Raw genomic sequence first — 16,978 nt, forward strand, 5'->3', positions numbered from 1 at the left:
TCCTGAGAGTCAGTGGTATCCGGATTGTCAGGTTAAATCCACTGTTAGTTCCTGAAGTTAGGGTAGGCTATCAAAGCCTGAGTCCCAGCACACTCTGGAGTCGCTGCCTTATCTTTAAACAACTCCAGTGCTTCCCGCTTGATCAGTAGGGACTTGCAAAAGCCTAGGTCTCTCTTTCTAAAGTGTTCCTTTAAGGCAAACTGGTGTTATCTAGACATAGGAAAATGTATAGCTCCCAAATAGGTTTGTCTCTATTTCAAAAACGGGCAGCCATTTTGGGATTTATCAATTAAAATTTTGTTTTAGAAAAAAAAAAGCCAGGCAATGGGGTGACCTTTAATCCTCCAGCACTCGGGAGGCAGAGGCAGGCGGATCTCAGAGTTTAAGACCAGCCTGGTCCACAGAACGAGTTTCAGGTCAATCAAGGCTATACAGAGAAACTCTTGTCTCAAAAAAACAATGCACACAAAATGTTTTTCGGGCTGGAGAGATGGCTCAGTGGTTAAGAGCACTTGTACACTGGCAGAGGACCCAGGTTCAGTTCCCAGCACCCACAGGGTCACCCGCAACTCCAGTTCCAGGAACCTGACATCCTCTTCTGACCCCTGAGGGCACCAGGCCAGGCATACATTCAGAGAAAACATTCCGGAAATGAATGAATAAATCTAAAAAAAGGTTTTAAAACATTGCATCTAGATAATAAACTCAAGAAGGATATGGATTTGGCATATCTTTTGTAACTCATGTACCTCATACCCAACTCTGCAAAGCAGATGTTCAGTAGACATCTGTGTACTCAAGAGCAACATTATAGTCGTTTGAAGCTGGGAGGTGTGGTCGCACATACCTTTAGTCCCAGTACTTGGCAGAGGCAGGTAGATCTTTGTGAATCTGAGGCAAGCTTGGTCTACATTGGAGAGTTCCAGGCCAGCCAGTAATACGTAGTGAGACCCTGTCTAAAATAAGTAAATAAATAAGCCATGCTTCAATTAACAACAATTCTGTGAACAGATACTCGGGTTATTTTTATTTTTCCATACATAGCACAAAAGATCCTCCATATGTTTATCTTTATACTTTATGAAGAACTGTTCTATTATTTTGCTAAAATGCATGCAAAGGACTTGCTGAGTCAAAGGAATACACATTTAAATTTCAATCCCTTTTTCTGGGGCACTGTCTTATGAGATTGCTGTTAAACTTCATCTTGGCTGACTCAGGAACCAGTCATTTCACCCTTTATAGGCTGCCATTAAATTCCAAAACTCAGAAGGCTGATTGTTTTCTCTGAGTTCCTTTATCCTGCTTAGACCCTAGCGCAGAATAGGGCAGTGTCATGCTTCCTGGACATAGAATGTGTGTGTGATGTTATTCACTGGAGTGTGTGCGTGTGTGCACGCGTGCATGCGTGCCGTGTATGTGCGCACCATGTGTCCAAGTTGGATCCTCTGGAACTAGAGTTAAAAGAGGTTGTGAGTTATGGAATGGGTCATTGCTCCAGCCTCAGAATTAGTTCTCTTACACTTAAATCATAGACTCTGCTATTCTTTGCAGCCGTTTGAATGTGTAGACTCTTGTGTCTACAAGGGAAAATAAGTCTAGAACTAGGACATGGTTACCATAGCAAGTGGTACCTGACCTTTTGCTGAGAAACCACACATGTGTTTCTAAGCCCAATTTAAAATTTGGGAATTCATCACCACTTCAGCCGCTGGTTCTGTTCTTGCCCCTGTCAGATAATGGGAATGAGTATTGAGTTCCTACAGCACAACCATAAAGGCTGGCGAGGATGCCGCAGACCTTGATATTTGCCATGTAAGTAGGTATGGGTAGTGTCTTGATTGGTTTTTGTGACACAAATCTAGACATATCTAGGAAGAGGAAATCTTTACTGAGAAAATTCCTCCATAAAGATTGGTCTATAGGCACATTTATTGGGCATTTTCTTGATTAATAATCGATGTGGAAGGGCCCATCCCGCTGTGGATGATACCACCTATGGGTTGGTGATCCTGAGTTGTATAAGAAACAGGCTAAGCAAGCCATGAGGAGCAAGCTAATAAACAGAGTCCCTCCATGACCTCTGTTTCAGGTCCTGCCTCTAGGTCCCTACCTTGAGCTCCTCCCTGACTCCCCTCGGTGATGGAGTGTGACTTGAGAGTCCTAAGCTGCGATAAACCCTTTGCTCCCTAAGTTGTCTTTGGTCAAGATCTTTATCCCAGCTGCAGAAACCGATCTAAGAGAGAAATTGGCACCAGGTTTGTGGGATTTTGTTGTGACTGACCTGATCATGTTTTGGGGAGGATCATGGAAGGACTTTGGAACTTTACCTTAGAAAAGCCAAGTGTTCCGAGCTTAACAAGCTACTGTGGGAACTTAGAAGGCAATGCTGACAGCAGTTCAGACAGTGGAGGCCAGGCTTCCGAAGTGTCAGAGGGAAACTTGAGAATCCCTTCAAGACTCCATGGGGACTGTTAGATATTTAAGAATCTGTGGTTCTGGTCAGCTGGGGCTAAGGAATCACTTGTGATTAACAAGAGACCAGAACCAGTAAAGTGAAATGGTTGTTTGCTGGGACAGTTGATACTGGTCAGCTTAGACTAAAGAATCTTCTGTGATTAAGAAGAGAACAACATCATTGAGAGAAAATCTAGCAAGTGTTTCCTCAGAGACAGCACACAGAAGCTATGGTTCAGAGGGAGTCAAGACTGTACCTCTTTCTGGTAGCTGGACTTAGTAATATGTAAGATTTTTCCAGGTGGTACTGGTATGGAAGGCATGAAGGGGTCAGGGAAAGCAGCCTAGGCTTGGCATTGTAAGAGGGCAAGAGAAACCATTGGTGAAGGTACAGCCTTGATTCCCAGAATTAAAGGAGTCACGGAGAGAAGTTTAGTCTTGGTATCATGTGGCAGGGGCGCAGTCCCTGAGGAGAGCATAGGACAGGCTGTTGGTGAAAGGACAGTCAAGTTGCAGTGGAGATCCCAGCATTTTGGAGATGCCAGTGCGTGGGGCAACTCCCAAGGACAGCATCACGGGTGGAGTGGGAGCTGGCTTGAGCCTGTGATGCAAACCGTGTGTGCTTCGGATAGCAGAGCCAGAGAAGTGGAGCCGGCGAGACCTTTGGGAGCTCACAAGATCATGAGCAAATCCCAGCTATCTCCAGCTAAGCCCCTTACACCATTGGATTTTGGTTTTGCTTTGATCTGACTGCAACTCTGTCTTGGCTCTTCCTTTTTGAAATAATAAATCTGTAACTTGTTTTTTATTTCACATGAACCACAACTGAGCAACTGTAATTTTAAAGTAATTTTGGATATTTTGGAGAGGCTTAGAGAGTTACAAAAGACAGGGTATTTTAAAAAGAGTGAACTTTCAAAGAGTTTGAATTTTTAAAAGCCGTGCCTTAAAAGTTGAAATGTTTTATATTGTGATGTGATACAAATATGAACTCTTGGGAATAAACAAGAAGGGAACGGTTATGGTTGAGTGGCCATCTGTGTGTCAAGTGGACAAAGGGTCAATCTGCTTGGTTGCTTCTGTCAACTTGACACAAATCTAGACCTATTTAGGAAAGAGAGAATCTTAATTGAGAAAATTCCCCCACCAAAGTTGACCTGCAGGTGAGTTTACTGAGCATTTTCTTAATTAATGATTGATATGGGAGGGCCCAGCCTGCTGTGGGCGGTGCTACTCATGGGCTCGTGGTCCGGCCACTGTTTCAATTCCTGCCTCTAGGTTCCTACCTTGAGCTCCTGCCCTGACTCCCTGCAGTGATGGCATGGGACCTGAGAGTTGTTAAGCTGCGGGAAACCCTTTCCTCCCCAAGTTGCTTTTGTTTATTTTTCTACAGCTTTCTGCTGAGGATTTTAGGATTATATAGAATCAAATGCTCAGCATTCTTCAGACAATGCTAGCAGCCTTGTGTCTTCTGAGTGATATTCTTTCTCTCTTGCACACACGAGAATTGCACACATCAGCATGATTTTTCATTTGCTTGGGTATTCAGGAAATTCAGAACCAAGTGTAAATCTGAATAGCTCAATCATTCATTTATTAATTCATACTGTAAACCAGTATGGTGGGCCATTGAATACCAAGCACTATAAAAGCTGATTCTGGACTCAAGGACCCAGGTGAACTTCTTCCAAAGATGCTCGGGTTTCAGACAGGAGCAATTTATTGCACTCTGGAGCCTCTTGCTTTAGATGCTCGCCCGCGGAGGTTGAGCACACATTTTCCCGTGGAACCTAACCCCTTCTCCGCTCAACTTATTAGCACTAGAAAGGAGGTGGTTCATTTTCCTCTCAGGTGTGGACAAAGGCTGCTGTTGTCCAAGGGTCAAAGGCCTTTCAGTGACTTGATTACCATACAACCTGGCTTGTGCCAATTTTTACCTGGAGATTACTGGACGTCATTTGCCACCTCATTAGGCTGACACTCTTCCTGTCCCCCTTGTGTATTATGCCAGTTGAGGACATAATAATTTTAGGTAAATGCTGGAAGCACACACTCCAGCAGTGACCCAGGGTCAGCAGTAACAGATACTCAAAAAAGCAGCTGTTGGCTCACACTTGGTGTAGCATGCAGCGGGCACAGCAGAGCTGGGCTGGTTTAAATGCTTGAGGAGAGGAGCATGCAGTGACCCAAGACTTCTTTAAAGAGTCAGTTTTTCAAGATTAAGGGGGTCAGTGAAAGAAGCTGGACAGTCACGTTGGACTTCGAGAAGAAAACTTGCTTATTCTAAAAAAGAAGACAGAGAGAGGCCCCAGGACATTTCATATCACATTATATGTTTAGGAACTCTGTGCCATTTCCAATGGCAGTGGGAACCACGTGGCTTCTTTTGGTTCAAGGAGGATGTATGTTACACTTGGAGAAGTCCTTCCTGACTGGAGACTCAAAAAGCCCACAAAGAGAAGTAGAGAACATTTACCTAGTCTTGCCATCTTTTGTTGTAGTTATTGTTATTTCCTTTACCAGAGTGGATTCCCAAACTGGTTCTTTGGACTGACACCAGGCAGTGCTCTAATTCACATCTGCGAGGAGCCACTCTCCTTGGCTAGGTGGAGGCAGAAATTGTTCGGGGACTTCTTTCCCACACTGGGATGTTAGCAGTGGTCTGAAGGCCACTATCGTGGGGTATTGCTCCATTATAGTAAAAAAACCCACCTTCTCAGTGGGACACAGCCGGGAGATCAAGGCAACCAGCCAGCGTGGCACTTGGTGCTCACCAGGATGCACAGTTCTCACTGAACCATAAGAGTTGGGGGTTGGGGTTCCTTTGGAACTGTTGAGGTGTGACATGGTAGCCAGAGTTCTCTTGGCCCAATGATGCTCTCAGGTAGTCTAGGGCCATTTCTTAAGGAAAGCCTAGAGGAGATTCATGGAATCCCAACAGAGGGTTGAAGTTGGCAAGGGTAGACTCGTCCAGGACACTCTCTGATTCTCTGGGACTTGGATGGATTTGACACACATCTACTGGACCATGAAAGCCATGACCTGGATTGGACTCCAGTTCAAATGACGATGTTTTAGGACGTGTCTGAAGCATTGTGCTCTGCCCATACCATCTGAGAGAAGGCTTTCCGTCATTCTTTGGGTAAACAACAACCATTTTTATTATGTTCATCCTACTTATCCAAGAGCATGGGAGATCTTTTCATTTTTTGATATCTTCTCCTGCTTCTTTTTTTAGAGACTTAAAGTTCTTGTCATTGCAGGTCTTTCTGTTGTTTGTTTATAGTTACCCCAAGATATTTTATATTTGTGACTATTGTAAAGGGTGATGTTTCTTGAATTTCTTTCTCAGCCCATTTATCATTTGTATATAGGAGGAATACTGATTTTTTTTAGTTAATATTATATCCCATCATATTGCTGAAGATGTTTATCATTTGTAGGAGTTCCTGGGTAGAGTTTTTTGGGGTCACTTATGTATACTACCATATCATCTGTGAATAGTGTTTTTTTTTTTTTTTACTTTTTCCTTTCCAATTTATATTCCCTTGATCTCCTTTTGTTGTCTTATTGCTCTAGCTTGAACTTTGAGCACTATATTGAATAGTATGGAGAGAGTGGACAGCCTTGTCTTGTTCCTGATTTTAGTTCTTACCTGCAAATTTTACTCCAGATGTAAGAACATTGTTTTTCAGTGCCTCCTATGTGCACGTGGATACTAGCAGCTAATGGTAAACGCAGACCATGCCTTCCTTGTAGCTTTGGGTGCCAAGTCTTGCTGGGTCAGCGATGGCAAAAGAAATAAAGAGCAAAAAGAGTTAGAGAGACCAAGAAGGTAGCACGCTTCAATATGCTGGTGATAGGGGACCTTTCTGATTAAGTGGCATCTTGGCACAGCCAAGTAGACTGAGGAAGTACACAGCATGACTGTATAGGATGGGGGCTTTCCAGTCCAAGGTCAGAATGTGTGTAGTATATCCACGTGACTAGGGAGGGTAGAGAGAGCAGAGGGGCGTCCAGGGTCAGCAAGTGAGGTTTGCTATGAAAGGAAGCTGACTTCCATTGGTTTGCCCCACTCCTGCTCTGCAGGGCCTGGCTGAGCATGTGCCAGTCAAACACTAAAGCTCTCCAAAACCTTGTTGAACATGTTTTCTGATTAAATTGTACAGACACGTTAGCCAACAGAGGGCTGGGGAGGGAATGTGCAAAGGAATTTGGATCTTCTGCAGTGAGTTCATTAGGCTTCCCACCAGACAATTCGTCTTGCGAAGATGTTGTGTTTTAAATGAATAAATAAAATGGCTAGAGGCTTTTGCTTGTTTATTATTGGGATAGTAATACGTGAACTGCGTAAAAATGCAAGTGTTGGGAAGAAATGCTTAGTTCACAAGGGTCTCTCCTGCCGTGTGTTCTGTTTTCCAGAAGTGACTACTGCTGGCAGAAGCCTGGGAGTGTTTCTGCATATCCTCCTGTCCTTAGAAAGACACAGCATGGCTGCTGTAGGGCTGTTATGCTCTTGGAGATCTTGGAGATTCTGTTTGTCTGAAAGTATACCAAGTTGTCCCTTCTTGTTGGCAGCAGTGATGGGGGAGGATCACAGTTAGCCCCTCCCCTACTGATGGCCACTAGAGTGTTTGTCTCTTCCACTTTGACAAATACTATGAAAAAAAATCCACATGTATGCACTTCATTTTGCATATTTGCATGTGTTTCCATAGGAAAACTTCCTCAAAGTATATATTCTAGACAAAAGAGAGAGAACTATCTTGTTATGTTTTGTTAACATTTCTTTTTTTTTTTACCCTGAAATTAATGTCAGCCACCAAATCACAAAGGAACACAATGCATAATTTAAGGAACATACATATGTGCGAAGAAACTATACCTAAGCACCATTCAGACTCCGAAACATCAATGGAAAAGGGAAAATTCCCGAAAGAAGCCGGATGTAAACGAGCAGGTGATCTACCCATGAGTAAAGAACAAGAATTACACATGCGGCTTTTTCAAAGAGCTCCTTCTCTGTGCAGCAGGAAGAGCGTGAGTGAGACAGTCAGTACTAAAGGAAAACAGAAACATAGATTTCTGTGTTCTCCCAGCCTACTCTGTAGAGGACAAGGGCGGTCAGGGGCGGTGGCTCACATCTATAATTCCACATTATCAGGCTGAGGGGAGGATCGCAGATGTGAAGCCAGCCTGGGCTACACAACAATTTCAAAGCTGGCTTGGGCAACTTGATAAGATCCTGTCTCAAAATAGGAGAACGCTTTTTTTTTCTCCTTTAAATATTTCCTTTCTATTGAACTAGATCTTTTTTTTCTTCTCACAGAATGCGTCCTCATTATAGTTTCCCCTTCTCTACTTCTTTCAGTTTAGCCCCCTTCCCTCCCATCTGGATCAACCCCCTTTGTGTCTCTCGTTAGAAAATAAACAAGTTTCTAATGGATAATAATATAATATAATATAATGTAATATAATATAATATAGTGATCAAACAAAACCTAATACACGAGAGTATGACAAGACAAACAAAGAGAAAAAATCCCAAGAAAAGGCACAGACACAGATGCAGAGATCCACCCGTTCCCACACTCAGGACTCCCATGAAAACGCTAAGCTGAAACAATACTCTCAAAGAACTTGGAGAGTAAGAAGAGAGAGAAAGATATAAATAAGATAAAAATAAAAAATCAAATTTAAAAAAAAGCCCCGACATGACATTCTGAGAGAAGGAACCTCCAGTGATGCTTTGAGTTCATTTTCTGTTGGTCATCTATAGCTGGGCAGGCCACCTACCCTTAAGAGTAGTTTGTTTAATGTCTAATATTCATTAATGAGTGAGTACACACTATATTTGTCTTTTTGAGTCTAAGTGACCTCACTCAGTATGTTTTTTTATGTTTTCTAGTTCCGTGTATTTGCTTGTGAATTTCAAGATGTCATTATTTTTTACCACTGAGTAGTACTCCATTGTGTAAATGTACCGCATTTTCTTTATTCATTCTTTAAAGCAAAGGATAACAAGCCTACAGTCCACAACCCCCAGAGAACCTAGACAACAAGGAGGACCCTAAGAGAGACATACATGGATCCACTTAGGATGGAGAGAAGGACAAGATCTCCTGAGTAAATTGGGATTGTGGGGAGCAGGGGGAGAGTGGAAGGGGAGGAGGGGAGGAAGGAAATGAGGGGAAAATGTACAGCTCAGTAAAAACAGTAAGAAAAGAATATTATTAAAAAAAGAATAGTTTGTTTTCTCAGTGAAACTTCCTTAGAAAAATCTGTATTTTCTTTTGTAAGTGGTAATCAGTTGGAGCTGGCTTTAGGGTGATGAGATGGAGGTGTGTGTCTGCTTCTCCTTTCAGCTCCAGGACCCCACCGGCTGCAGTTCGGTGCAGACCTTGTGACCTGCCTCAGTCTCTGAGTTCATATGTGCATCAATGCTGTTGATTCCGAGAGTCTTGTTTCCTTGGTGTCCTCCATCCCTCTGGCTGTTACACTTTTTCTACCTACACTTCTGTAGGGTTCCCTGAGCTCTGAAGGGAAGGATTTAATGGAGACATCCCATTTAGGATCTCATTAGGACTGAGTGATCCAAGATCTCTCACTCTCTGCACACTGTCTGGCTGTGGCTCTCTGTTTCTCCTCTATCCAGCTGCAGGAGGAAGCAGTTTCTCTGATATTGGCTGAGCAAGGCACTGATTCGCTTCCCTGGCTGGAGTGTAAACTCTCTCTCTGTCTCTCTCTCTCTGTCTCTGTCTCTGTCTCTCTCTCTCTCTCTCTCTCTGTGTGTGTGTGTGTGCACATGTGCGTGTGTGCACATGTGTGTCTCCCTGTGACCTAGGGATTAAATTCAGGTCAACTGTCTTCATGGCAGGTGCCCCTGCCCACCCACTGGGCAATCTCACTGACCCTAGACAACTATTTTAAATTTTGGTGGATGTCACCTAATTCCATCAGTTCACACTACGCCTAAGACCCACGAGCCCTGCTTTGTTCCGTCCTCAGCTGCACACCACATTGCTGCTCTTTTGTGCTTGCTCATTTGCTGTCGTTTAACCTGCATTCCTCTCCACATGAGGGAGACTTCAGACAGGAACAGTATTTGGCTTTGGTCCAGGACTGTTGTCTGTGATTATTTGAAATTTACTGAGACTTCTTAGAAACCTAATGCATGAGAAACTTCATAAGCACCTCTATGTTCTTACAAACAGAATGTGATTTCTGCGCATAAGGAGTAGACTTTTTATTCAAACCAGTTAATCTCACTGGTCAAGCTGTTCCATTCTCTGTAACCCTACTCATTTGCTTAATCTGAGTCTTTTCTCAGACTGGCTCAGAGGAAAATATCTTCCATTTTGATTCCAGGTTTTCTATTTTCCCTTACAGTCTACAGTTTTATATGCTCACAGGTTTTATGGTGTTAATAATGCCATTGTTATTTTTTTTGGTTTTGGCACACTGTCAGCATGGATTGTTCCTTTACTTTTCCATGTATATGTGTGTATATGCAAATGTATACATGTGTATATGCATGTGTGGGAACATGGTTGTGAAAGTGCACGTGGAAGCCTAAGATTGACATCGGAGTCTTTCTGGATGGTTCCCCACCTGCTTCACTTGGGCAGGGTCTCTCTGTTGAGCACAGAGTTGGTCATTGTGGCTAGCATAGCCAGCCCTCTTGTTCCGGGGAAACCCTTGTCTGCTTTCGGAGTCCTGTAATTGCAGGCAAGCCACCACACATACCCAGCATCGCACACACACACACCTAGCACACCTCACATCTGCACACCCAGCATCACACACACCCAGCATCACACACACACCTAGCACACCTCACATCTGCACACCCAGCATCACACACACCCAGCATCACACACACACCTAGCACACCTCACATCTGCACACCCAGCATCACACACACCCAGCATCACACACACCCAGCATCAGACACACCCAGCATCACACACACTCTGTATCACATATACCCAGCATCACACAATCTCATATCTCACACACCTTGGATCTGCACACCCTGCATCACACACACTCAGCATCACATAACCTCACATCTGCACACCTAGCATCACACACACTCTGCTTCACACACCTCGAATCACACGGCCCCAACATCTCACGTCCCCTGCATCATGCACACCCCACTCTCATGTGGTGTCTGAGAATGTTTGCTGTTTGAGAGGCTGGTGCTTTATGCTGAGCACCTCCTCGGTCCAGACTGTTTCTTTTTGTCTCTGATATGAATGTTGCTCTACTAGCTTTTCTGTTTGCTTGTTTTTGTTTGTTACTCATCTTTGCTTTTCCCCCTCTGTAACAAAACACCCGAGAGAACTTAAGGAGAAAGATGATTTGGTCTGAGGGTCCAGAGGTTCCAGTTCATAGTTAGTGGGTCCACTGTTCTCGAACCTGTGGTCAGGCGGCCTGTTGTGAGGATGGCAGCGTAGAGCAGGTCTGCTCATCTCTTGGCAGCCAGAAAGAAAAGCAGAGGAGGAAGAGGGGCCCTCGTCCTAAGGTTGTCTTACGTGCACAGCCCTGGTGACCTAACTTCTTTCAAAAGTCCATCCCTTAAGTGTGACACCACTTACTAATGTGCTATGGTCTGGGGACTGAGGAAGTCTTCACTGGGATCTGTGGGAGATACAGCCAAACCTCAGCAGGTAGTGTTAGTGTCTGTTCTTCATTTTCTTTATTCTTCCTATATTCTGTATCATTTTGTTCTGTAAAAATTCATTTGCTGAAAAGCATATATGTGTGTGTATGTGATTCTAGACAGTACAGTATTAAATGAGGTGACACAAACTCAGAAAGACAAAAATCGCATCTTTTTTCCCTTTTATGATGTGTTTGTAAATATATGTAAATGTGGGCAAACTTTAAGAACTGCAAGAGGGTAAATACGGGTACTGAGAAGGGTGGGAGGAAGAAAAAGGATACATAGAAAGAGGAACAGAGTCTGGGGGTGTTTGCAAGAGAGTGGGGGAGATAAAGGTGTGGAGAACACACTAAAACACGCTTTGTCTGAAATTACCATGATATTTAATATCTTGCTTGATAATTAAATAAAAAAATCATAGACTGAATTATGTTCGTAAACTCACTCAGCATTTTCTATCCTAATGAATGGATTTACTAATGTATTTGATTTCTCACTGCCATCCTATTTTGTACTTGGCTTAGAAAATCTCCTTTTTCTTCCTCTTATTACTGAAAATATCTCTGCTAGAAAAGTAACACATATGAGTTATCAAGTTTTCTTTTCCTGTTTATCCCCTCATCCCTATATTAGCTTCCTAGGTAGTTAGCATACAAGCTGGGAGTCTTGGAACAACAGAAAATTAGTTCCGTGTAGATAGGTCTGCCATCAAGGTTTCCTCAGGACTGACCCCCTCTGAGAAATCCCTTACTCTTGCGAGCTTCAGGTAGTTGCCAGCTTTCTCTGCATTGTTAAGTAGCAACTGAGTAACTTCCGGTTCATCAACATGGCAAGTTAGTTGCTGGAGGGAGATAAAGCGCCTCGATTTGGGATTCTCACAGCTACACTGTTTGAATAATTAACAGTTTGCTTGACATCCATATTTGGTCTGCTCAAATTCGCCTTATAGATTTCTAGGTACTCAACCATGCCACACAGAAAAATCCCTGGTCAGCTTTTTTAAAATGTCAATGTTCTGGCTCCCAGCCAATTCCGGTTAAACAATCTCTTGGGGAAGGTTCCAGGCCCAGGTGTGTATGGAGACTCTGCCCAGGTGGTTGTACAGCGCAGCTGGGGCTGCTTCCACTATGGAGACAATCTGGATAAATGCTTTTAGGCACCCACAGACTGCGAGGGGTTGGGGACCCTTCAATAGGACCTGTGAGCCCCACCTTGTTCTTCCCAGAAGTGTGGATCTTTAGCATTTATAGGAGGATTCAAACCAAGGAGTCACTTAGAGTCTGTTAACCGGTTAATTCGAAGTCACAGATGACCTTACCAGTGTATTATTGGAAAAGTTTAGGAGTGAGTAGAGCATTAGAGGTTTGAGTCAGAGGCCCTACAGTCCTAAACCTCATCCTTCATTGCCACCAGTTAGTCTGTTTGCTGTTCACATTGTGTGTTGATAGACACCCTGTGCTTGCTTCCTGTGTTTTTCAGGAGTAAACAAACAAACAACAACAACAACAAAAAAACCACTTGTAAAAAAAAACCTTCCATCTCTGCCTGATTTTAAACTACCCATCTTAAGGGACCAAGAGTATTTTTAAAAATTAACAAACCTCATACTTCCTTTACAAAGAAGTTGAAAAGAGAGATCCGAGAACTCCATCCCCTAAGCTGCCCGGGTTCTGCTGTTGTTAACACCTTGCATTTGATGGTACTCTGTCTCAGTTAATAAGGCAATAATAATCTACTAACAGTCCTGTGTCTCAGAGATCTTCAGTTTCTCCCTATAGTCCTTTATTTACCCCAAGATTCCATTCTAGGGAACCCAAGAGCTTTTACGAACTACCCTTTATTTTACATATTCCTCAAAATCCAAGTTAATTGGTAACTTAACAATAATAAAAGAAAATCAACATACTTTTGTTTTCCTTTGTCTTTTTGTACCAAGTTTTTGGTTAGGAGGGTGTATGTTTTGGTTCTCTCTCTCTCTCTCTCTCTCTCTCTCTCTCTCTCTCTCTCTCTCTCTCAATGCCAATGAGTGTGTGTGCTGGGCAAGGGATATCCAGTTAAGATATGGCTGGAGGCATGAGCGAAAACCAAAAGTCTGCAATGCCCATTGGGGCTGTATCATTTGGAGACCTTAGAAATGTGTGTTCTGAAATTACAAAATGATGCCAGAGAGAGAAGGGAGGGGGAAGACAGGAAGGAAGGAAGGAAGGAAGGAAGGAAGGAAGGAAGGAAGGAAGGTAAGGAAGGAAAAGAAATTCCTCCTCCTTCACCTCCAAAGGAAGACAAAGGAATCTGGCTGTGGGTAACAATGACATCACCACGTCCCTTTAGTGACAGCCTTCAAGATGTAGTTGTCCCTTTTGACAAGCATAAAGACAGAGCCATCCGGAGATGAGTAAATAATCCCCACAGAGTTTAATTGTTTTTTTTTAAGATTGCAATTATGACTAATTAAATGCTAAGATGTGAACAGCTGTACAAGAATACTTCACAGTTCTCTTGGTGTGCCCCTCCCCCAGTTTTGATAGTACCATTGAAAGACTAGCTTATTGAAATACATTCTCAGTGGTTATTTTATGTTTCACATCAGAAACTGAAAACCAACCTGAAAATTGGTAGAGAAGACCTCTCTGGTTTTTATCTAAACTGTTTGCTGTAGATCTCTTCTGTTAGTGGACAACATGATGTGGGGGCTTAGAGTGGCCACTGGCGACTACCAGTGAGGAGAGAGATCAAGCCAGAGGAGTTGATGTCCCCTGGGCAGTTTCTTCCAGGCAGCACCTTGAATGTGTACTCCTCACCTCGGCCAAATAAATGTAACTCCTGCCTTGAAGGAGCATGTGGTGTGCAGGGGGGGGGGGTGTGACTGGCCACCAGTAACTGCGCCAGCAGGCAAGAGCCACCCCCCACCTGCAAGACCTGTGTGGGTACTCCTGGGTTAACGTCTGTGGAGATGAAGCAGGGCCAGATATGGGGTCTCTTGCACTGACTTTTTAAGTTTACATTCCTGGCTCTAGGGAAAGCTCTAGCTGGCCCTTTAGATGATAGACCAGTGTTTTGTGGTTGGAAGTCACAGCGTACGTATACAGGGACAGCAGAATCAACAGGAAATGAGAGAAGTCACCCAGAAGGGGAGCTCTGTAGAAGTATCCATCCGCTTCTTCACAGGCTAGCTCGAGTTTCCATGATGCAGTCCGGATTTTTATCTTCACTTGGGAGTCAGTTGCTTTTCAGCTTTCCCTTGTGGAATGTGCAACAGGGTCTCCTCGCACGGAATCTTTTGGTGGGGCCTTGAAGGTTGGGGTACTCTCACTGAAAGCAGGCATATGCATGTGTGATCTTTCTGGAGGGAGTGTCATGGCTCGAAGCAGATTCTCCGAGAGGCCCCTCATTTCAAGTTTTTGAAAGGTATATTTTCAAGTGGGAAGGGGCTTCTTTTAGGGTGATTCAAGTAGGAAGTGTTACAGTCGGGCTAGAGATCATTTGAAGGGTGTGGTCAAGCAGGCCCTCTCTATCTGTACTGATGTCTGCTTGTTAACTAGTAAAGAAATAGAGAGGTATTTTTAATGATGCATCCTTGCTAATAATGCTGGATATCTCTTGCTTTGAAAGCCAGTGTGTAATCAACAAAGCAGGTGATTTCTTTCCACGTCCGACAGCACCGCGGAGTGAAGCTGTCGGAAGCTGCAGACTCTGCTTTGGGAAACTCGTGCCACAAATGGGTGTCAAAAGTCACGCGTAACAAATTAGTAATTATCCCTGCCTTTTTTTAGCCTCAGACTTTGAGCTGACTAAATAATAAGCCTTGTGTCTTGTCTGCTGTCCTTTCCCAAGCTTTTTACATCGGCCTAGAAGTAATCCTCACAAAAAGGAGTAATAATCTAGAGTCCATTGGCTTGCTTGTGAGGTAAAATGTGTTTGTTTGCAAAGATATAATCTAATTCAAACTGAAAGGTCTAATAAACGTTTTCCTCAGACCTTGGATTTTTTTTTTTAAAGAAGGCCCTCTCAGCTTTAGAGTCATGCTAGAATTGTGGTTGTGGGGGCTACTACCATATTAGTCACTACCGTATTAAAAACAGCCATAGTAACCACTCCAAGATATTTGAAGGGAAAATAACTCCTAGAAAAATCTTGCCATAGCAATCAGTAGAGACTGGAGCCCGGGGCCGGCGGCCATGGGGTTAAAAGTCTCAACTAACTTACCTGCTGGCACTAGGAACTTTTCTCAAACATTGTGTAGGTTAATCAAGGTCATCGTTTTTCTAAGCTTCTTAGCAATTCTGTCAGGCAGAATTAGAAACCGAAGGTGCTCAGGTGGAAAGTTCTAGAATGCATTGTACCGAGGACTTGTTCCACTGTCTTTCACTGGGAACTTCCAATGAAGGATGTGACTCCCCTAGAACACAGTCTAAGGTACAAGTATTATGCTTCCAGAACAGCTCCTAGAGACTCTACCCAGGTCTCAGCCTGTGGATTGCAACCCTGTCCCTTGCACAGGGATTGCATATCTTGCTTATCAGATATTTACATTACAGTTCATAACAGTAGCAAAATTTCAGTTATGAAGTAATGACAAAAATACTTGTACAGTTGGGGGTCAGCATAGCATGAGGAACGGTACTAAAGGGTGGCAGCATTAGGAAGGTTGAGAACCACGGCTCTAGAAGGTCATGAGGTCTGTTTTAGCTGTACAGCTAAAACCTCTCTGTGCATTGTAAACGAAACCCAAAGCCAAACAGTGATGCAATTGCAGAGAAAACTGTTAACGGTCCAGCTACCAAGTTACCGTTGGCTTGGTATGAGCAGAAGAATCCAAGTCGTTTGCCCAGGAGAAGTTGTCTCTGAAGGATAGACTTCGAAAAACCTCTTGAAGGCAGTTTGAATCGCGGTCCGACGGAGGAGTGGGCGCCGGGATCTCGCTGCGCGTCCGCCTGGCCTCGACTCTTTCTCGCTTGTCCGATCTTCATCACGGTCCGAGATGGCTGGCGGTAAGGCTGGAAAAGAGTCCGGAAAGGCCAAGACAAAGGCGGTTTCCCGCTCGCAGCGAGCCGGCTTGCAGTTCCCTGTGGGCCGTATTCACCGACACCTGAAATCTAGGACAACCAGCCACGGACGTGTGGGCGCGACCGCCGCTGTGTACAGCGCAGCCATCCTGGAGTACCTCACCGCAGAGGTACTAGAGTTGGCAGGAAATGCATCAAAAGATTTAAAGGTAAAGCGCATCACCCCACGTCACTTGCAGCTCGCTATTCGTGGAGATGAAGAATTGGACTCTCTAATCAAGGCTACAATTGCTGGTGGTGGTGTCATCCCGCACATCCATAAGTCTCTGATTGGGAAGAAGGGACAACAGAAGACCGTCTAAGGATGCCTGGATTCCTTACTATCTCAGGACTCTTGTTCTTAACAGCTGTCCAGTGTCAGTGATTCCAGTGGACTGATCTCTGTGAAAAACACAATTTTGCCTTTTGTAATTCTATTTGAGCAATTTGGAGGCTTAGTTAGCCTTCCAAACCAACCAAATTTCTGCATTCGAGTCTTAACCATATTTAAGTGTTACTGTGGCTTCAAAGAAGCTATCGATTCTGAAGTAGTGGGTTTTGATTGAGTTGACTGTTTTTAAAAAACTTGTTTGGATTTTAATTGTGATGCAGAAGTTATAGTAACAAACATTTGGTTTTGTACAGACATTATTTCCACTCTGGTGGATAAGCTCAATAAAGGTCATATCCCAAACTAGTTTTAAAAAAAAAAAAGAAAGAAAGAAAAACCTCTTGAAGAGCTCTGGGGAGGAACTTAAATTAATTCTGTATTGTGATTAGCTCCAGTCAGCGAATTGTTTGATGCTTT

The 16,978-nt window shown here is 43.6% G+C and overlaps 1 protein-coding gene and 1 pseudogene across 16 annotated transcripts in view; both read left to right on the forward strand.

Moving 5' to 3' along the window:
• The window catches only part of Lypd6b (LY6/PLAUR domain containing 6B), a 176,738-nt gene that overhangs the window by 84,583 nt on the left and 75,177 nt on the right, over positions 1 to 16,978 (forward strand). The gene's annotated exons all lie outside the window — the stretch shown is intronic.
• Positions 16,006 to 16,867, forward strand: LOC148118708 (histone H2A.Z pseudogene; annotated as a pseudogene).

The sequence above is a fragment of the Myodes glareolus genome, chromosome 21 (genome assembly GCF_982192425.1).
Source record: "Myodes glareolus chromosome 21, mMyoGla1.1, whole genome shotgun sequence".
Taxonomy (NCBI): Eukaryota; Metazoa; Chordata; class Mammalia; order Rodentia; family Cricetidae; genus Myodes; species Myodes glareolus.